General features: G+C 44.3%; 1 protein-coding gene across 2 annotated transcripts in view; it reads left to right on the plus strand.

Moving 5' to 3' along the window:
- Positions 1-23,570, plus strand: part of cacng2a (calcium channel, voltage-dependent, gamma subunit 2a) — a 65,754-nt gene that overhangs the window by 7,754 nt on the left and 34,430 nt on the right. The gene's annotated exons all lie outside the window — the stretch shown is intronic.

Genomic DNA, 23,570 nt, shown 5'->3' on the forward strand with positions numbered 1-23,570 from the left:
CTTTAATCCAGACTAATATACTGTAGTTCTTCAGGGTGCTCAGCTCCTGCAGGCAGCAGGGTAAAGCAGTTTCTGGTTGCAGCCTGAAGCTGTTGCATAAAAGCCTCCCACACCACTCTGTAACACTAGTCAGACATTAGAGTTTAAATAATGAAATAATAACATTCAGGAGCTGTAGTTGGGAAGGAACCTTCATCACACATCAGTCCGGTTTATCAGCAAACCGATACAATGGTCTAACCCTAATTAAGGGGCACAGCATTGGTTCTGTCCAGGTAAAGAGGATGTGACACAGGGTGGGCAGTTCAGACAGGGTGTTTATTCTTAAAAGTAGCTTCGCAGCAGAAGAGATGAACCTCTGTCAACCACCTCGATGATGACGGGGGCTCGGCGTCTAACCTATAACCTGGCTGCGTCCGGCGCTTTCTGAGATGTCGAGCAGCCTCTCGTCCCGAGCCCTGATTTTTTTTTTCCGAGACAACCTCCCGCGTCTGCCCTGTCAGATGGAGGCGGCGCGCTTCCTGTCATGTTCCAGCGCAGGCACTGACTCTGACACCGTGACCTTGTGAGGGCGCCGAGCATTACAAATCTGCTCATCGTCTGAGCCGCGAGACCCTGAAAGGCCGCGGTGTCTGACTTCGTGCTCCTCTGTCTCCTGTGATAAGCAGCTAGACTCTGAGCACCTTCTGTTCAAAGATTAATGGCTGGTTTGAAGTAAGAAGTCCAATTTAAAGACAATGGCGATGTATGAAATGATTTGACTCTGTACAAAGGTTCACTCGTACTGATAGAAGCTCACCTCAGATTTCCAGAGCTTCAAAGTGAGTTTAAAGTCATCGTTTTTTACTGTCTGGCCCAAAACTTCCCTGTAGCAGTCCAACATCATTGCTCTCGCGGCATCATTTTTAGCCAGAACAGGCAGCTGTTTAAACTAAATAACTCCAATAAACCAACTGGAACTGCTCGGCAACAGAAAGGCCCAGATCGAGCTGCATGGCCCACATGTGGAGCCAGGCTGCATGTGCAACCGGCCATTATATGTAAATAATGGATAGAGCAGTGTGAGCGCAAGGGAAAAGATGGCATGTCAGGCACGTTGTACCGCAGGAAAACAACAGTTTTGTTCCCCCAGTCACGCTTCAGAAACCTCCTTGGATAAGGACAATTTAGGCAAAGCAGTGTGGTGCACATGTGGAGCCAGGCTGCAGCCGGACTTCATATGTAATTAATGGATAAAGTATGTGTGATGACGTGTTTCTTTCAGTGCAATCACAATAGTGAAGCGTTTAGTGGCTAAATAGACAAATATTTCCCTCAACAGTTGGTATAGACCAAAGAAGAGCTAAAAGGGAGGGAGACAAAGATACACTGAATGCAAAATCAGCTCCCATACAGTCATCGTGTGAACCTAAAAGGTAATGCTGTGTCAGTTTTGTGTTCACGACATGCTTCAACTTCCCCCAAGTGCTAAAAAAAATACTGCAGGTGTATGGTTTGATTAGGTTTAGGCACAAAAACAACAAACGGGAAGCCAAACAGTGGCCTCTTGCGTCAAAGTCTGACGTTTTCTTGGAAGGACAGTCTCTCCCCTTTGAGGAGGACTTCAAATCTCAATACTTCTTGATTATTGCACTGCGCCCTTGCCAATATCCGCCGGCCCAGCGCCGAGAAGTTGGCACCGACCGCTCGGCCAGATTCGGAGTCTTGTTTACAGATTTGTTTGATCAATTCTTCGATTTGTTCAAGGAAAGTTCTTGAACGGCTCTTTGTGTTCAGACGCAGAGTCAGCCGGTGGAGCGGGTCGTCCAGGTGTCGAAGTTACCTTGAGCAAGACTGAACTCCCCCCTTAATCGTAACCTGCTCGATCGCGAGCTCTGTGATCGAGGGGGAAAGTGTTCCTACCAAGCAGAGAAAGATACGGAGAGGAGAAGTTGTACCAAAATTAGAATATCCCGCTGGTACAACTATCAGAAAAGTTTTAGTATTCACCTCGACTGCTGATCACAGTGTTTACACCCCAGCTGCTCGAGTGTCAGAACCAGAAAACTGTGGTGTCACTTTTTTACGACTCCAGATGTGAGCGTCTTTGTGAGCTTGTGAAGGCGTCACAAAGAGTTTCAGAGAAAACTATCCGGGGGTAGAGTCAAGAGATCACGCCGAATGCTGATGCAGCGCTCCGGTGTATGAACTCTTCTTCCAATGATGACATTAATGTACATAGGATTAATCCCAGCTGGGGTGTAATTGTGACAGTGACTGGCCTTTATCCCTGCCAGGCCATTATTTAATTGGCAAACAAAACGGCACCCGAGTCAAGACGAGATCAGGACATCACACTCTTGGCCCTGGCGCGTGTGTGTGTGTATGTTGCTTTTGTACGGGCACAATGAAAAAGCCTCTCCCTTTTGAATCCGAGATCAAAATGGCAGGAAATAAACCTAGATTTGTCATTTGTGATTCATGAATGATCCCCAGCCCAGAAGAGGCGAGGCAGTGAAAAGAAGGGGGGGCATTTACTTACCAGGGTCAGATTCATTTAAATTCTAATTCAAATGACTTCCTGCGCAGGAAATTGGGTCTTAAAAAGCGAGTGCATTTAATTATAGGTAGTTTGTGTGTTTTTTTTGTTTTTTTAAACTGAAAATCGTTGACAAAATAGGAAAAGTACAGAGCGGATGCAGCTGGAGAGAGGCAGAGATGAGCGCGCCGGCGAAGCCAGCCTTGTTTCAGTGCAGATAATCAGGAGGAGTGATATCAATTTTAACATTTCAGATGTTAATTAGGCTTCAGTTTGCAGCACAGCGCAATTAATTCAAAGTGCCAAGACGACTAGCATTCATCTTTCCCCCAGCTCCCTCCTAAATGAAGTCGGTGCCGGTGATCAGGCAGCGACTGAGGCTGCAAACGGTTGAAGCAGTCGCTCCGTCCTTATCGCGGCAGAGAACACAGACTGTGTGTTTGGCAGCGCTGGGCCCACACATCCTGCTCGCAGAGTGGACACAGGTGGGCGACGGTTTGTGTTTGTATAACCAGCTACAGGAGAGGAGAACCTGTGAAAAAAGGCAAAATGGGAATACCCACACTGGGTCCTTCAGCACCCTGACCTCTGCTTCACTCGCCGCTTGTGAGAGAAACACCAGCGGAGGAAAAAAAAAAATAACCTCACTCCCGGAAGCAGAAAAAGAGGCTGTGTATCTGGCAGAGGAGCGTACGTAGGTTTGGTTTCAGACAAAATGAAGTCAAACACGCACAGTACCTTGCATAATGTATCACCGATTTCCAAGCCGACCGGACGTATTCTAGTGCATGTTTATCGGCTGAAATTAGGTTGGCAAAATGTGCGTGACTACGCTAATTAACAAAGAGCAGAGCGCAAAACACTCGAGTAGCATCCTCTCATTTTTAGTTGAAGTGTGTTCCACCTGCAGATAGTGTTTCGCTCCCTAAGCAATTGGATTCAGTTGTGATTAAAGGTGGTGTGAGCAAAGACAAATAGCCGATTGTCGAACACAAATGACAAGGGAATAAGAATAAGTTGCATTCTGGGTAATGCGGGCATCAGATTTGAAAAAGCAGTCCACTGGTTTAGCATCGCACTCCGATGACACCGTGGGACTCGTGACGGGCAGTTTTATATTCCAGGCTCTTCTTCTTCTTCCTTTTCAAAACCTTGGTTCCCTACATTACCCACAATGCCACTGTCATCACTTATCAGTTGGAGCCACAGAAGGCTTTATACAACTATTTTCTAGGTCTCCCTAAGACCGGATAACACGGTAGGGAACATTCAGAATTCTACGGCTGTTCCATCAATGATTCAGATACATATTTAATCAGCAATTAGCCTGAGTAAATATGAGTATCGGATCAGACTCTGTATTGGCACATAGATAATTTTAAAGGACTCTGGCAAAAACATCTCCGTCGTAATATGCCTGATATATACATTGTGTCTCTGTGTTATTGCTTTAATGATCACCAGCCAAGTGTAATAGTTTTGAAGATGCATTAAAGGTCAAGCGGTGCAGTTTGGGATGTATTGCTCTCCGGGGTGGGATCACTTGTCCTGAGATCTGATTGGGTCGAATAGTTTCAGATGACTATTATTGGAGCTCACACGGGGAACCAATACGAACAGGACGGATTTCATAACTATTCAGCGCGTTAGGGTCCAGTTATGTCATTTCGACGATCACATTAGAGCTGCAATGATGGGTTTAATAATTGACGAGTCGATCAGCAGAACATTAGATAAGAGCTTTTTTTCTGGTTACAGCTTCTCAAGAAGGAGGATTTTCAGCTTTTTTCTGTTCAATATCATCGTAAAATGAACGTTTTTTTGCTTTTGGACTGTTGGTCAGAGAAAACAAGATGTCACCTTGGTCTCTGTAAAGTTGTGATAGACAGTTTGTACTATTTTCTAATAGTCCTAAAGCTTGATCCCCGTATAAATATCTGAAAATATAACATTAATATGTCTCAACATGTCAATTGGATTTCATTTTTGTATTAGTTCTGCATCAGTTTTGCTTCTTGGATCACAAGAAAAACTGGTACAAGTGAAGGCAGGATTTTGATGAAGACACAGTGAATGGTTTTGTTTGATTTTATCCACTGCCAAAAGCCAGAAGGCAACTCTTGCTATTTCAATCTTCAGAGGAAAAACCTGCACCTTGTGTTCCTCCATTGCAGATGTTAGGTATGCAATTCAGACTTGCATTCTTGGGGCGGTATTAAACTTTCAGTGATTGGGTTTTCCGCAAACACAGATGTGGCTACAGTGTGGGCGCAGAGAGAGATTCAGCTGCCGAGGCATGAGCCGTGCACGCAGTAAACGTGTGTCGCTGATGAATCGGGCCCTGGAGGCCGCCGCTACTGCCGTCCTATCTGGGACGACTTTAAGAGCAGTCGCTGTGCCCCCCTGTGCTCCCAGCCAGGTGAAGCGCTCTGCGTTTGCAGCTAATCTGAGGCATTCATCTTCATTACAGCGCCGCCCTCAGGCTCCACAGTGGCAAGGAGGAGAGAGAGAGGGAGAGTCGGGGAGGAGGCGTGGGAGAGAAATGGTGGACACCGTGATGAAGGACAGAGACCGTGGTCTCTGATGTTTTGTCTTTTATTACCTACAGACGTGTCTGTTAAGGCTCATAATTCGATGTGCTTGCTCTTTTCTCTTGAAAATCACAAACTGCAGGGATTTCCTTCATGTCCGTGCCACAGAGCTACTTTTGGCATTCATGCTTAAGCAAGTGTACAGCCATGCTAGCAGCTCTGTGAAGCTGTTTTGTACATCAGCGCTTTGAGCTAAATGCTAACACTAGCATGCTTACATGCTCACAGTGCTAATATACGGATGTTTTGGAAGCAAGTTTACTATATTCATCATCTTATTTTAGCCTGTTAGGATGCTAACATAATGGCTAATTAGCATAAAGCACAAACTTCAACTTTCAACTCATCTTTATCTGATATTTATTATATCATATTATATATATATTTCTTTCTTATTCTCTATGTCAACACGATTTTTGGCCTCTTTATCCTTGTGATTGTAGATTTAAAGTTGCAATTAGTAAGAATTGTGATACAGGTTTTGATATTATGACATGAATGTATTATGTTTAAGAGATCTACTGAAGTTGGCATGCTATCATTCTAGCCCAGCCGTCCTGGTCTGTAGCTCCTGTGAGAGCAATGGGAGCCCCCAAGCTCTCAGACCAGGCTGCTTACCTCATGGTTAACTTAGCTAGCCGTCTAATAGCAGCTTTTCACCTGCATCATCAGCCACTTTACATGCCGGAGATTATTCACAAAAGCGTTCTGCCATCTTTTTTAATTTAGCTAAAATGGCTTCAGTAAGCCATCCCACAGCTCCCGCCAATCACTACAGATCACAGTTCACACGTACTGCTTCATGATTTTATGCATGAGCACGTGGGCGTATCAATGAAGTGTACATACATGCATTTAAAACACACGTGGGCGTATGTTGTGTGTGTGTGCTTTTGTGCACTTCAACATGTTTGTGTGTGTGTCTGTGTGTGTGTGTACAGCACAGAGGCGGAATGAGAGGCAGGCCTGAGATAAAAGCAGATATCAGAGCGGAGCAGCAAAGAAGAGCGGGATTAGTCTCATAGTCCAATCAGATAAGGATTACCCAGCTGGAGTATGCCCACCCAGGCTAATGTCCTGGCCCTAAAGTGGCATTACACTGTATTATGACACCGATCCACTGTACACCCAGCTGCATGGGCCGGATTACAGTTAGTCACAAGTTGAGAGCGGCGTGGATGGAGGAAAAAAAAACTGCATTCAGGGGCCTCGCGGCCACTTGTTGAGGCAGAAGCCTCGCCTCGCCTCGCCTCCTCCATCTCCCTCTCAGCTGCTGGTGTAAAGTGACTGAGCTCTGCTGCGCTGCACTGTCACTCTGCCCCGCAGCCGGCGATGGATGGGATTCATTTTGCCCTCGCCTGCCTTCCATCGAAGCTCCGCTGAGACTGCAGACAGTCGCTGCCGAACGCGACTGTTTTATTGGTCTTCGCCTTGCCCGCTCTATTGCCTACTAAAGCCAAATTAGGGGGCCAGACGTTACCGGATTAGGCTGAGGCCGGAGACGGCGTTAAGAGCAGTGTGTCGTGTTGCTGTCGAGGTCTCCGTTTGTTATAATTCTTCAGTTACAGCGATGTGCATCAACAGACTGTGGTACCCGGGTATCACTGTAGAGTTCATTGATTGTGTTTGAGTGCAGCCTCGGGTCTGTTTAGGTTTGACACCAGTGCTGTTACGATGTAGTCATAAAAATTGCATAAACAGCGATTTGTTTTTCATGTTATTTTGTGTAATTTTAATTCTCGACCTGACCTCAGGGGCAGCCATTTTAAATCTGCATCACAAAACTTCTGCCTAGGAGATAATAGCAGCCCGCTCGTGTGAAAGTGTAAGCTTTAAAAACATTTGCGACAGCAGATCGACCAAATAGCTTTGACAGAAACTGCAACAACTTCTTGAATATAGTGACAAATTTGTTAGCTAGTTTACTAGTTTCTAGCTAGGTCTAGGATTTGTTTATGGTTTCACGTTGTCCAGATGTGGTTACTTGAGAGTTGGTGGGGGAGGGGGAGGTACGGTACGGTTAAATGCTAGCATGGAAGTCCGGTGGATTTGAAGAGAGTGCAGATGTATATAAGAGCCTCAGCACCCTGTTGGTAATTTGCAGTGTGATATAATACATTCTAACCAGTCAACAGGTCCGCCATCGTCATCAGTTGTGCTAATGCTGTCGAGTAATGTTAGCTACGTCATGAGACCAACGTGCAGTAGCCATCAGTGTTATTGACACAACCCAACACAACACACATTGTGATCCGTTATGTCATTAAACTCTTATGGAGCGCAGAGGAAAGGTTTGGCGGGCAGGCACGTGGAGAACAGAGGTGCAAGGGTTTGTCAGATCCACGGAAAGGAGCCGGCAAACTGGTTTTTGTAATTAAGGATTTGAAATTCGCTTGTCACTCACGGTGATTAACGGGGCACAGCGGGCGGGCGGGCAGGCTGCTCCACCAGGAACATCTATAAATGGACAAAGGGGCACAGATTCAAGAGATTATTTTTACAACATTTTGCTTCTGACAGCTTAAACCATCTTAATATTTCAAAGGAGGAAGCAACTACTACGTTAAAATGTCCTTGAAAGACAGCCAGAATGCATCCATCGTCAGTATTATCTCTGAACATATGGATCATCGCACACCACGGCACGATCCAGTTAAATACATCAACAAAACCCTTCTATACTGAATTATTTGGAGATTTAAAGAAAACACTCAGAGTGCAGGGAAAGGCACCGTTACGATTCCCCCCTCTTGTCTATTAATAGTTGCTCTGTGCGGCAGCGTTCGTCCGTCCGGACCGAGTCTGTGAGACCGAGATGGACAGTAGACGGGCGTGATGGCGTGGTAATTGGTTTAGTGTATGATTAATGGCTCAGATGGGTACGGTCGATGGGAGAGAGGCTGTAAACTTCAGTGGGACTCGCCAATAAATGTTGTCACCCACTCGGCGTGAGGACGCCCCCCCACCCCAGCCTCTCAGCCCCCCTTGCTCCCCCAGCTTCGCCTATAAATTAAGAAATAAATAAATAAAAGAACGAGCATTAAAGACGGGGCATGCGTCAAAGGAGGAGCAGCGGTTCAGTTACTACATAATAATTATCCCCTCTGACCCCCAGCGCAGCAGCATCACGGTGCGTCTGTGTGAGTGTGTGTGTGTGCGCCTTGATTTACACGTGTTATTTTTAGCTGCAGTCGGTCCTGTTGGGTGGGGTCTATCTTTATCCCACATGACCGCAGAACAAATCAATATCAAACATACCCCGGGCCAGACTCTGTGTAAGCACACTGTGTGGCACCAGACTATGATAGGTGAGCGCTGCTGCTGCTGCTGGCTGCCTGGTGGCGGCACGAGCGTTCCCATGTCCACTTGAACATATTTCTATCAAAAAGAGGGGTTTGGGATGGGACAATGCCAAACCAAAAATCTGTCACCTGAAAGGTGACAAATTCAAGTAGCAAACTACACGTGTCAAAACCGCTTTCTACGCTAAATTGAAGCTTTTATCTTAGCCTAGCATCAAGAATGGCAACAACTAGCTTTTTTAGAAGTCCACCCAACCAGCGTATCCAAAACTCACTAATAAACACACAAACTCTTAATTTTTTTGTAAAAAAACAAATACTGGTTTTAAGACTGGTGATATACGTGAATAGTACAACTACTATGCTCTTACCCTTACAGCATGGACAGAAGCTAGTATGGGTGCTTCCCCCTGTTTCCAGTCTTTGTGCTAAGTTAATCAGCTTCTCAGCCACATGTGCACAGCATTTGAGTCCAAGACATATTTCCCGATGGGGACAACGAAGTATCTCGTATCGTACCTCATTGAAACGTACCGCAACGTACCGTATCGTACCGTATTGTATCACGTCGTACATACATCGGATACAAAAGTTCTCAAATTGGTACAGTACATAACAGTTTTAACATCATCAACATCACACAACCAAAGAGCGTAAATTATTGCAATTTTGTGGGTTAAAACGTTTTTGCAGCGAGTAAAATTCAAATGAAACACTACTGGAAAGTGTGTGATGGCACTGTCAGCTGAATTCATCTGCTGACTGGCACAACATTTACAATAAACAAGATCCATTTATTTGTTATATACAGTGCATATACATGCACATAACATCTCAATATATAGAAAGCAGAAACATTTAGTTGATTATTAGATTAGAATATTAATTAGCAGCTATTTTGATAATTTATTAAGTTATTTATGACATAAAAATTGACAAATTTTCTCTGATTTCTGCTCCTCATATTTGAAAATTTGCTGCTTTTACACATCATGCTTTTTATTTTTTCACTGTTCATTTTTTTTCACTGATTTTATCGACACAATCATGGATTGATTTATTAAGTGAGGAAAATAATCTTGAGGATCAATCAATGAACGATGGACTACATTAGTTGATCATGCCTCTCAAACACACTGCGGGTGGTTCAGAGGTCAGAGGTCAAGAGCAGAAGTCTAGTCAGACTCCACAAACATTTGCTCTCAGCCGCTGTTTATTAAACAAACGTTGTTCCCCCGAAAAATGTAAAGTTTCCACGTTAAAGTGGTTTGAATACCCACTCGATTTTCACCGAGATTGCACTCTGATTACGTAGAATTGATCCTCTTACAATGAAAGTGTAATTACCAGCGGGCCAATCTCTGATTCCATCGCAGCAGAGCTCCTTTTCTGTTCCACTTCAGCGGCCGTATCCTTAAGCTGTGGAAACATCCCAAAGAGACCCTGTAGTAAATGATAATTAACTGCAGATACAATCCATTCATTTTAAGGAGGTGCGATTCACTCCTTTTTTTTCTTTCTTTCTTTCTTTTTTTTTTTCCTGCAATGGCACAGAGAAAGTACGACAATCTGCCTTTTGATTAATTGGCGGTGTCTGCGGTGCAGTTCATTTGCAATCTATTATGCCGTATTTGCTTTGTGTCAGAACGCAGCCCAAACACACTGCATCATCTCCGGGAGGGGGCGGGGGAGGAACAGGAGTGGAGTTAGGGTCTGTTTGGTGGCTTTACACCAACTGGATGTACGGCTGCCAGCTGATAATGATGCTTATAATTATAATCATAATATGTGTCTTCTTAAAGGGTCACAAAAATATAATATCTCACATTCCGGTGCAGCTTTGTTTGGGAATAGTTCTTCTCTAGAGGGACTTTAAAGTAAAACGTTGACGGTAAAGAACTGTGCTTCTGTCAAGACATGCATTTGTTAGGTTTTTTGATATGTGACATATTATTATTTGATGACTTTTATTTCAGCTCCACTTCTCAAACGTCCTTTCTCTGAAAATGAATTAACTTCTCATCATAAGCTTTAGTTGTGGATGAATCGATTGATCAAATTTCCCTGCAACTTCTTCTCAGTGAACAGCAAGATTTCACTCTTTCTCTGCTTCTGAAATATGAATATTTTCTTGATTTCTCTGCCTTCCATGATATCACGCTGAATATTTTGGGGTGTTTAGACTTCTGGTAAGAAAAAAGACGACAGCCGAGGACGTCACCTTGAGCTATGAGATCGGAATTTTTTGCAACTGGACATCATAGAGATCATAGCAGTAATTGATAGTGAAACTAAACATAAAATAAAAAGGCCAGAGAAATAGATGAAGATAGATTAAATGTCATTTTGAAGTGACCATTTAACATGTGATTATGACTGGAAAAACATGAAAGAAATGAAATGAACGTCTTCTAATAAACCAACAAACAGCAGGGGAAAGATGACAGGGATGTTTCCGTCTCTGCGAAGCCCTCTTAGCACCTAGTAGGAGAGCGAGAGTCTCAGGTTTGGGAGCTTGGAAGGAGGGGGAGGGGAGGGTGCTGAGGGGTTTCTGTGGCTGAGCTGTGGGTCGCCGCCCCGGGGCCGGGTGGAGGACAGAGGAGGACGGCTGGAGGTAGCGCCGGCAGGGCAGAGTCTGAGCATGACAGATGGAGACGTGAACACGGGGCAGATATGGAGGGCAAAGGAGGATGGAGGCAGAGAGCATGAAGCTCTTCTACAGTAACGTTAAACAGCCGGTCTGAGAGGATGAAGGTGATCCGGTCCAGATGGCTCAGGCTGGTGCGGGTGTGTGTCTGTGCTTAAAGTGTATTTAGACATCAGATGTCTTTGGTATTTGACGTCCAGTTCGATTGATTTGTCCCCAGTGCTACAATGCAAAGACACCAGACGGCGTTGTAATTTCAGACGGACAGTTGAGCTGGCGGGATTGATTTTGATTTGTAGCAGGTTGTGTTCTTCTTGCCCTCACCTGTGGCCCGTTTATCACTATTGATTATTCCGTTGATTATTTTCTCGATTCTCCATTAGCGAGTGAGGAGGCCGTCCCGTCTGCTCATGAACACGCAGGGCGCAGGATCCTCCTGTTCGCCGCCGTCTGGCGTTTATACCGTTGCACATTCACGGCCGAGTTAGCTAAAACGACGGAAATGCTCACACCAGACTTAATCAATAACCACCTTTTTCAGAAAACCAACCAGAGAAAGAGTCTGTAGCCATGACTGCAGCTCTGAGAGGCAGTAACAGTGGTGTTTTTTTTAGCCAAATGCTAGCATTTCTTAGTTTAGTATGTTAGCATGCTAGCATTTGCTGATTATTACAAACATAAAGTACAGCTGAGGCTAGTGGGCAGGTCATTAACTATGCAGGTAGTTGGAAGCTAACAGATCGTCAATGTGTTAAGTTCTTCCTGAAGGAAAGATAAATGTGTCTGTACAAAATGTTTTTGAAGTAGGTTTGGTGCCATCAGAGGCATAGCACGTCCTCCGGCAGCCATATTGATGGCGAAGCCCTCGAGGCCCCGAACTGGCCTTTGCGGCCGCCCTGTCTGTCTCCGAGGACGTCGGATCTGCCTGTCAGATGGTCATGTTTACTGCACTCCAGAGTGACTATTTACTGCAGTCGACAGGCCTGGCAGACCCCACTGTCACAGCAAATGGTGCTGTTGGGAAAACAAACAGTTGTAATGAGATCGTATCTGTCAAATGAGAACGACCGAAACCGCTTCGATTCAAAGCGGCGTAAAGAGTTCACTGACGGGTTGGTTGAGTCTTTGCAAGTTTGACAGTTCAGACCGTGAGACAGTGTGATTTTTTTTTTTTTTTTTTTTTTGTTTCACCGACTGTTGAATGTGACCCAACTTTAATTGATTCAGACGCTGTTTGTTCTATCACTCACATGTCTAAGCCGGAGCAGCTTGATGGAGTGAGTTGGGCATTTAACCTGAAGGATGATGATTTAATAGGCCTCCTACAGGAAATGATGTAAACCTGGTGTCTGGGAAAGGCTGACACTCGATTATTCATGTCTGCGGAGGTGCGTACTGCGACTCTAACGTTTAGACAAAGCGTCGGCCAAGCTGCTGACGACGCTGCTGATTGTTCGCCGGGATAAAAAGACAATGCCGCGCTAATCTGCGGATCGGAGCGAATCAGGGAATTTGTCAAAATGAAGTGGCCAGCCGTTATCATCGCTACATCCTGATGTAGGCGAGGATAAGGTGTTGCTAGGTCCACCGAGGCGGATGATGTAATTTCCAGGAGAGCATGCTGCCTCTCTCCTCCCCCTCTCTTCTGTCCTATGTGTGTGTGTGTGTGTGTGTGTGTGTGTGTGTGTGTGTGTGTGTGTGTGTACGTACAGGCATGTGTGTGATGTGAGTGAGCGCTCACCTTCATGTCTGTGTGTGTCTGTGAGCAGTAAGGAACAGGATGAATTTTTAATGAGGAGCAGCGTGGCTTCCCTTTGCTCCCTCAGATCACTTTCCAGGACAGGGAGTCTCTCATGATCATGGCAGCATGCACACAGGCAGCTCAGGGTGATAAGGAGCCGCGCACACACACACACACACATACACACACATGCGCACGTATTACATTTTTTCACCTGGAAATGACTGCAGATGTCACACAGATGTGGAGCGCACGTGTGTTTTTTTTCCTTCCTCTCAGCAGTGAGTGTGTCATTTTATGTGTGTGTGTGTGTTTAATGTGTCATGCAGTGACATCACCACGGTGAGGGCCTACGCTGTGCCGGTCTTTAGGATGACTGCATGAACATGATGTGAAAATGAATCTTTTATTTACCCACAGTGTTCCTCATACCGCTCGCTCCGGGGCAGCTCAGCCACAAAGTCAGAACACGACTAGTATTCAGGGCCCCGTGTCTGGGAACTGAGGGAAAATAAACCGAATATAAGAGCCCACAGCTCCTCTACCCACCCGATCCACATGTCTGCATTGATCACCGAACAAAATCTAATCGTCTATGCCCTCGCTGGCGCCACGCCAATTAAGTATTAGACAGCAGAAGGGTGAGAATTACCAGAGCAGTCTGATTAGATTATGCTGAAATGAGCTCAGACTGTGATATGCAGGTTCTATGTTGCAGGCATGTGGACATTGTGTCCTTCACAATGATTAACATGTTACTGCAGTAACAGGGACTGATCGTACATATGTATGAGGTTGGGCGCTCTTTGAGATCCTTCAAAATCTAATACAACAGTCACTAACATAACCCTTTCATTCGTTATTCTGCCGACTGGTTTTAGAAAATAGTGTTTAACAGTTGGCGTTTATTAAAAACAGCCAAGATTATCTCCCTGAAAAAGGTTCAGTGTGCACTTCCTCAAATTAGCAATTAAATTGGAGAATAAGCAAACAGGAATACGAAACCGATTCACAGTCAGAGTTTTACAGTTTTCAATATCAAGGACTGCAAGAATAAGTTAAACATCTCCTGGAAAGCATGTCTGTCTGTAGTCTTGTTTCAGAGCACCCCGGTGTTGCAAGTCAAATATTCACCTCACCTTTTTGCTCAGGTTTGGTCTCTACCAATTGCTGAGAAGACTGCCTGGCCCTTTGGTCGCTTCCTGTTACCAGTCATCTCCTATTTTAGTGACTACAATCGGCTTCATTTTGTGTTACCTCAACCGCAGTCAGACGTCACGTTTCTGGCTGTTACATCTAAACAAAATGTTAACGGTTGTTGTTCTGTATACAGTTTGTTGTTAGCAAACATAATGAACAAATATCAAAAACGTGGAGCTAAAGCAGCCAAAGGGTCACGGATTTGTGTTGATTCCCAGTGGGCCTGGCAGCGCTCGCAACCCATTTCCATGTTAACGCCAACAGTATTTGTGGCCATAGCAAGAGCGACTCAGGTTCAACTAATACATTAATGATAAGCTGTTTTTCCAGATAAGTGTCCATGTTAGTCACGCCGCCTTGCACAATAATACCAGGGCGGTGGAGGTGGCTCGGCTGAATGAAATGCAGTTTTCATTTAGGACCGAAAAACTAAACAAACAAAGTCGTCATCCATTCAACCCCCATGCTGATGGAAAGTCGAGCGAAGGTTATGGAGCTTCAAGGAAAAATGGTGTTGCAGCATTCTCAAAAGCAAAACACACACAAGAAAAAAAAATCTGAAAATTGGTTTGAAAAGACGCGATTTACACCCATTCAGACAGCATCCAAGCTAACACATTTAGCTCAGGGTTTGGTTTAAAGATGGGTATGAATGACGTCTTTTATTGAATCAGCTTGGGATCTCAGGGCTTGCAGGGACAAGCAGGACGAGCTGCACTGAGCCATTTCATTTTGTGTATTCAAAACATGTCCCCATCTAATTTGGTTGTTTAGTAGAACGCTGCGACACCGTTCTGCTGTGAAGCTACAGAGATATTCTGTGGACTGCAAATCTACACCCGACTTTCCATCAACATCAAGGTGAGTGGACAATGACACCTGTGGTTTTCATGCAGGGTGGGGTGGGGTTGGATGGGGGAGGGATCATCTACTGTTCCCAAATCAGAGTTTTAGGGCAACTTTTCCACAGGCATCAACACAAACCCACACTCAATTTGAACATTCCACAATGTTATTTCTCAGTGTCGTCTTTCGGAGCACGCTATTCTCATACCAACACATTTTTTTTTTCTAATTTTAGCCGGAATTGGTCAATTTGCAATTCTGCCGAGATAGACGTTGCCGGACGAGCACTCAGACTCAGACTGTCCGTGTGTTTCACGGATTTTCCAGCTTTCATCGTACAGTGCAGGTTTGATGAAACGCTGTAGCTGTCAGAGCGCGCCGCTCTATGGATCCTTTCAATAGATTTTTTTTTTTTTCAGCACACACAGTCCGCGGTTGAAGAAGAACTGGCCATTATCTTGTACTTACATTGTCGGCTCTAAGGTAACTGTTGGTACTCTAAAATGGAAAAGTGAAGCGAAAGCAAACAGCAAACGGACCGTGTTGATCAACCCTCTTCATCTGGAATGATTTTTTTCTCATCCCCACTACATTTACTTCGATTCACCCGTCACGTTGCATATTTATTAATTTCACCGCTTCCCGCGCGCGTTGCCCTTGAGAGGTCACCCGACAAAATGGACATTTTGCTGATCGTTGTGCGTGTTTCACTTTCGCTCATTAACTGCAATGGAGTCAGACAAGCTCTCTTTCTCTCTCTCTCTGTCTCGCTCGCTCTCTTGCAAGCGAGTGCGATTCTCAAAGCGGGAAAAAAATGTAGGTCACACTCTTCTTCCGAACGTCATCTCTCAAAAATGTGCTTGTAGTACGCAGAGACAGTAATTAAAACGATTAACCCAATAGAATTAAGTGGCGATCACATGGTTCCTCGTCTCCTCTAACCAGGCCTCGCTTCCCCCCTTTTTTTTATTTATTTCTTTTTTTTTTTATTCCAGAGGCCGTAATGTTAAAATTCTCTAGCAGCTACACAGGGGTTTTTAACTGAAGAGAAAGACCCAGGGAAGGATGGGAGGAGGAATCAAAAGAGGCAGTGAAGAATTGGCGGGGAGGAAAACTGTGTTCAAGAGGACGTTTGTCTTATATCAGAGGAAGGGGGGGAGGTGTGTGTGTGTGTGTGTGTGTGTGTGGGGAGGTGTGTTGTGAGCACACACTCTCACATACAGGCCACATACACCCCCAGCAGCAGCAGCAGCATTTACATAGACGTAATGAAACGGGGAAACGGATGAATACAGGCCTCCATCCATCTAGCCATCTTGCCTGCCCTCCCTCGCCGCCGTCCCCTTAAACTCCCCCCTTTTCTTTTTTTTTCTCCTCCTCCTCCTCCTCCTCCTCCCAGCATGCCACGCTGCTCGCCGCTGCAGCAGGGCAAGAGATGACATGTGGACACTCAGTGAATTGCCAATCGCCACCGAGAGAGAGAGGGAGAGAGGGGGAGAGAGAGAGAGGGGAGGTGGTTTGACGCATCCAGACTGCAACCATTGGCTTTTTTTTTTCCTACATTAAAGATTAGAAAAAAAGAACTGCAGAGAAGCACTACACTGAATACTGGATGTATCTCTCCCCCCCACCACCACCCCTCTCTCCTCTCTCCAAGTCTCTCCCTCCTCACCCCCTTTTGCTTCTCTGACCCTCTCTCACGCTACCTCAACCCTCTCCCTCCCTCTCCCCTCTCACATACTTTCAGCTCAGGAGGAGAAATCAATAGCCACAAATTAATCATTCTGCCTTGGGCAGTCCAAAGGAGGAGGAGGAGGTGGTGGTGGGGGAGGAGGAGTGGGGGCGCCAGAGAGCGGGTGCGTTTAGAGAGCTACAGGAAGGTATTAGGAGTGATTTCTCGAGACGTTTGGAATTTAGGGAGTTTGGGACCACACACACACACACACACACACCTCGACAGCAAGAAGCGAGTAGGTGCAATAGGTGTGTTGAGGCTGAAGCAACACAGCGGCGAGCCCTGGAGTTTGGAGGGCGTTAAAGGGGCAGCTGGAGCTGCAGGAGGAGAACTGCCACGTGAAAGTTTACTTTCGGGAAAAACACATTTAAGGTTGCGTGTCGACCAAGCGCACTCGACAAGCGATAAAAATGTAGCATTGCTGACATGAAGATTAAGGAGCGGAGAGCACGAGCACGGCGATGTGCAGCGTGACTTTCACGTCGGTCATCGGAGCAGCGTTGTGGCGGTACTCTGGTTTCAAGGTGAACAGTAGAGTGACACCTGAAGGTTATCATTCCGGGTACATTCTCTTGTCTAAGGTATAGAATTCTACCATAAGTTTTTAAAATATTTGTTTTAGTTTGTATCAAGTTGCATGTCTGTCAAGAACATAAAAAAAGTTCATTTTCATTCCTTAATCTCTGCTGCAGCAAAACGAAGGTTCAAGGTTTGGATAGAGGATTGGACAGTGAAGTGCAGGTAACTCCATGCTTCATGCATAGAAAATACATAAACACATACTCAAATATTTTAATTAAGATAGAATAAAACTAACTGTAAAATTATAAGATACAAAATAAATATAAATATATGTAAATAGCACTAAAGAGAGAAAGGAAAGGAGAACCTCAATTATATTTACGCTGAAGATGTACAAATACTTTTGTACGTATACACGTACAAACTTTGTACAATATCAGTTTCATGAGAAAGCAGTGTTAGCGGAGGGCAGTTTGAAGTTAATGGCATGGAAATTTGCAAATAATGGCCGACGTAACAGAATAGACCCATCTAAAATTCACCAGTCCGGCATAAAACATTTATAATTTTACCGCCTCACATTCACTCTTAAACACATTATTTCTCAAGAATAGAACATAGTGGACTGCACTTCTTCATATATTTCAGATATAAGATCATAAAGCACTTGTCTCATAATTATCCGCGAGGACGTCTCAATCAGGCTGCAGAGTGCCGTGCTAACGCCTCTGCCACTCTCGTGTATACCGAGAGTTACCAGTCTTCAATTTCTTGAGTAGTATTTCCCTAAATCAAACATCATTAACTCGATGAAGTTGATCGAGCCAGGTTTGCTCCCAACTACTCCAGGTGAGCGATCAAATATCCATCGCTGCGCTCACGCCTACTTTAGTAGCAGAGGTAGTCCTGCTAATGGCACAAAGCACGTATCACCGAGGACGAATGAATTTGACGCCTCAAAGTCACATTTCTTCTATAAACTGTACGATACATGTTGCTGTGGGACAGTGTCGCTCTGGCGTGAACACAGAAGAAAAGACACGTGAGATGATTTGAGGAGTAAGGCTCGTCTTTTCTTACGACAACCTGTAAAAGAAGACTTTCTCAGCCACGGCGCAGATCCCTCAGCAGTCGCTATTCATTTCTGTTTTTCCGAAAGCCCTTCCGTTTTTATGACAGCGCATTTGGTTACATTTTGAAATAAGAGGTTGGGACTTCATAAAATAAAAGTGAATAACTCTGCATTTTTAGCGTTCAGATATATTACACCGCCTCAGACAATTCAATTTGTAGTCCCGGGCATGAAGCAGCTGTCTCGCAGTGCTGGAGTTTGTCTCTCCTGCTGATGTGTGATGCCGGGATGAGCTACTGTATTGCACCTCAGAGAACTCGCAGTAATTGGCAGCGATGGGGAAAGGTGACTTTGACAGTGTGAGCACGCATTTTTCTGATTCACAACCGTTATCTCTGCTTTTAAAATTGAGCTCGGCTTTGGTGGAAAAGCTCAAATACCCTTCAGATGAGTCCACAAAGTCAGGCGCGCCGCTTCGCCGTCGACAGAGCACGTTTTGATGACATCAGACTCTTCGGCTTGGAGAGAGAGAGAGAGGTTCACGATCACATATATTGATCAGCCTGTCCGAAGCCCTAGGAATCATGGGAATTTGTAAACTGAGTAATGTTTGCACTTGAGAGACATCCAATAGTATCCAAGACGGCACAAGATTTGTAATGTGGCCATGAGATATTGTGTTAACAGTAAAGCGGCATTAGTCACTCTCGCAGGCTTATCCCCCCCCAGCTGCCCTAACCCCTGCCGTCTTATTCATCACCACCCGAACACAACAGCGTTTACCTCACCTCACCTTTATTGGAAATTGCTGCTCTGGGTTTGGCTTTTATGCTGCTCTGAGCGCGTTTGTCTTTGTGCTAAGACTTTGTTATCTCTCCCCAATAACCTTATCTATGAAGCTGCTCAAGTGTTGCTGAGGTCTGCAGTTTTCAGGAACAAGAGGACGCTGATGGAATTGTTTAAACTGAGTGAAACCCCTGTTTGAATGGTTACGGGAGCGTGAGCAGATACATGACTCACATACGCACCGCTAAAATCGTCGTTTGTGGTCAAAATTGCGTATAGCAAACCTATTTATTGGCGCATTTTTTTTTTTTTTTCATGAAATTAGTATCAACCCTGATGAGTTGGAGAAACTCATTTAAATGGTGATTGAGAGTGCATAAAAAGCTAAAATTATAGACAATAAGCTTGAGTAGTTAGCTAAAAATAATGAATAAACAGTAAAATATATAGCTAAAAGCAGCCTAGGCTATAGTGACACAGTTGATAGGGTAAACTCAATGTCGTCAAAACAGATAAAACTAGTCTGAGTGGATAAAAAGTAGTATCTTAATGTATAAACAGCTAGAAAAGAAATCTATAAGAATAGCAACAGTTAGAATAGTTAGCTAAAAGTAATGGATAAATGGCTAAAATAGTTAAAATTAGCCCAGTGTAAACAGTGGCATTTTAACTGTCAAAATAACCAACCTATAAAACAATTAGAAAAATTAGCTAAAAATATCATTATGAGCGAACAGTTAAGCTAAAAGTAGCCTAGGCCATAATGACACAGATAAAAGAGTTAGCTAAACGATGGCTTAGCGGATCAAAAGTTAGCTAAAAGTAGCCTTGTATATAAACAGTGAAAATAGTTAGCTAAAAGATGAATGGTTAAAATAGCTGAAAGTAGCCTAGTGAAGGCCTATAAACAGTCAGCTAACAGTTAGCTAGCTAAGTAGTGAGTAGGTCTAAACATTTAAATATTTTCAAGTTGGACATATGGTTGAAACTGTAGACAGTGCACTCGTGTGAGAACATTATCCTAACAACATCCACTTTTAGGTAACTGAAATAGTTAAATAACAAGCAAGGTTTATAACTTTCAATGCTGGGACCCATATGGTTTGTTGCATATTTGTTTGATACTTCAGGTTATTTCAGTCAAGATATGTTCTTGCCTGCGCGCTGATGTAATTCTACCAAGAAGAAGGGAAGATTTGGTAGATTGGGTCTCAAATGCAAAAAAGAAAAAAAATGAAACGCTTCCCAAGGTTTCGGTGCACAAAAAGCCGTCTAAAAATTCCCACAACTAGAAGAAGAACTCTACCTAGGCCTTTGTTAAAAAAAGGAAGTATGTTCCCCATCTGCCAGTTCTCACTCCACTCAAAACAACAAGTACTTTGTTTGCCTGAGGAAAGGCCTCTTTCACACACACACACACACACACACACACACACACACACAGTAATACAAGCGCAGTGGTGGTGGGAGTGATCTTTTATCAGACGCTTTTCAGAGGAGAAAAAAACAAAAAAAAGAAGATGAGGGCATTGTACGAAAAGAGAGGAGAGCGAGGGTGTACAGATTAATATCATATGCTGGGAGGAGAGCGATGTCAGGGACCAGGCCTGAAGCAGAGAGGCAGGAGACGCAATGGAAAACCTTTTACGAGGCGATCTTTAGTGAGGAGAGCACTGAATTATCGTTCGCTTTGTTGTCAGCTTAGCTTAGCTTAGCATAATGGCTGGAAACAGAGGGGAACAGCTAGCCTGGCAATGTGCTACCCATCACCTCTAAATCTCACAAATTAAGTTGCTCACAAACGTACCGGGAGTCAGGTCAGTCTGTCAGCCAGTCAGCTGAGGACCTTTGGACACTGCAGTAAGTACTGAGGAAATGCTCATTTTTGTTCAGTGTTTTGGCGCTGAAGGCCTTCGTGAACTTGTTGTGACTAACAGATTTGTGTACTTCCACCCTTGAGCCCATAAAAGGACAGAGATCTCATTCTCGATCTTTAAAAAAAATCTTGCATGTCGTCATCACGCCGTCCTGTCGGTCCGTCCATCTCTTGAGGAATTGGCAGCGAGCGGCTGGCCCCAACACTTCGAGGATGCGGTGAGCCATTTCCGGATGACGATGACTTATCGCTCCATGTGTTATTAGCGAGAGATGGAACACAAAACATCCTGTTTTCAGTGCAAAGAAAGACTGACATATGAACATGGGAGTGAATCATAATCACTGTAAATGTAGCCAACTGTAAAAAGTATCTCTCACTCCCCCTCGCAGAGAAATAGGATTCTTGCTGTAACATCCAGGCTGGATGGATGGATTGAGGCTCGGATGAGCTCCAGAGCATTTCCTGGTCCTTGTGCTCTCTTCTAAACACACGAGAGGACCTTTTTTTTTGCTGCTGTATGTTCATTTTTATTCTTTTAAATAGATGAGAGAGAGCTGTGTTATCCAACTGTGACATCAATGTTTGGACAACATCAACAGCAGCTACAGACCATCATAATTTTGAGTGGTGTATATCAGGTGGAATGACTTGGCTCTGGATGTTCTGTAGCTATAACCGGATACTCTGCTGGTTCCACTGTTGGCAGATGCCGGGCTGAACATTACATTACGTGAATGTATCTGAGTACTACTCTACTCTATATCACCGCCGTGTTTGTTTACAGTTAAAGTTCCCATTAAGTCAAAACTGCTGTTGTAAACCCAACAATGATGGCAAAAGATGGTGATTTTTAATAGTTACTTCCTGGAATATCACTAGAAATTGCTGATGACTCATCCTGCACTCGGGGGCGTGAGTTCATTCGTCTTCCAATGAGCGCTTTCTTTGTTTTATGATGTTGCCCCAGGTGTGTAAAATGGGGAACGTCACCAGAGGAGCGTTTAGTTCAAAAGTGTGGCTGTGCCTCACCAAAGTCACTACAGAGGGAGAACGCTCACAACAGGTCTCTCGCTTAAATATTTATCTACCGTCTAAACTCTTGACCGAGTAGTTGAGATTGTGCCAGAAATCCCCACTCTGCTTCTAAAGAAAGAACTGGAGTTGTTTGTTTTTTTTCTGTTACTTTAAGAAGGATAAATCTCCAACTAGCTGTCAGTGTTACACCATATTCTGTGACCCATCACATTCTGTTAAGTGTTGTCACTAGTGCAGTATTTAGTATTTAGATGCTTACTCCAAAAAAATAATACTTTGTTACAAGTAAGCTTTAAAAGCCCTGCATTCATGACGTTACAGGAAACCTATTATGCGTTTTCATTTTTTTCCTTTCCTTCAGTGTTTTACTCTTGTGCATGTAAAAATTCTTGAAAGTCCACACCAACAGAAGCTCCTTTCTCCCACAGAAAGCAGTGCACCTGGAACGCCTCACCAGTAGTCCCGCCTTTAATTCTGTGACTCACACTACATTACATAGTGACAAGTTCACGGCTGGTTTGGCACATGGGAATTTATTTAGCACAGCTGCTCTGTTGTTGTTAGCTGTACTTGCTCAGTCATGTGTGAGCCGACCAATCAGAGGAGATTGGGTATTTGGGAGGCAGGCCTTAAAGAGACAGGAGCTTAAACAAAGTGTTTCAAACAGTGGGGGAAAACCGAGCCGCAGCAGAGTGTAGGGCACTGTTTTTTGAGTATATTTTGCATATGAAAATCTTACTCTGTTAAGTGAATGATAACTAAAACCTTATAGTGAAGTAAAAAAGTACAATATTTCATTCAGTTGCAGTGATGTAGCAGTAGCGTCACTGAGCAACGTCATATCCATTGTAGTAGAAGTGAATCTTGATGACGGTTATGTAATTAAGGACCAACATCAGCCTGATGTTGGTGATTCAACGTTATCACAGTACAGGTCCGCAGTACATTTGTGATCAACACAAAAAAACAACACAACACACAGAACAAAGCAGAACGATAGATTTTCATGATAAATACTCCCCAGCTGAAGAGAAACCTGTGTGCATATGCTGGTTTTCAAACCAGTGTGATGTGCCTGTGTGAGATGGCGAAGGGAAGAGTAGGCGGGTGGCTGAACACACAGCATATTTGGTTAGAGAGGGTGTGTGTGTGTGTTTGTGAGTGAGTGAGTGTGTGTTGCTGAGAGCAGTGCTGAAGTGCATTTAACAGGCTGGGAGGGCGATCAGGACCCCCATCACCCTGCGAACAGGAGGGTGAGTCAGCCGCTCCGCAGACCTTCACTCAGAACACAGTTGTCACAACGTCTTGATGTCTGTGCGGCAGATTCTCCTTAGATTTCACAAAAAATATCAGCATATTTTAGTACAGTACAAAAAATATCAGCATATTTTAGTACAGTGCAAAAAGAAAACAGAGATCGATTTGCTCCTCTCCCTGATCACACATTTTCACACAATCTGATTTCCTGCAGAATAGTTTTGAGTCGAGCAACGTCGTCAGCCGCAGGAGGAACAGCAGCTCTCACCGGTGGAACTAAAGATCTGTAGCTCAAACCAGATGATTCAAGAGGATTTCCGTTCATTCAAATTTATCCAAGAGATGTCTTTGATTTGTGCTTTTCTACAAGGTATTTTTAAAAAAGTTACGTCTGGCAGCAATGTCAACATACCGATTGACCTGATTACCCAGCATGCTC

The sequence above is a fragment of the Acanthopagrus latus genome, chromosome 23 (assembly GCF_904848185.1).
Source record: "Acanthopagrus latus isolate v.2019 chromosome 23, fAcaLat1.1, whole genome shotgun sequence".
Taxonomy (NCBI): Eukaryota; Metazoa; Chordata; class Actinopteri; order Spariformes; family Sparidae; genus Acanthopagrus; species Acanthopagrus latus.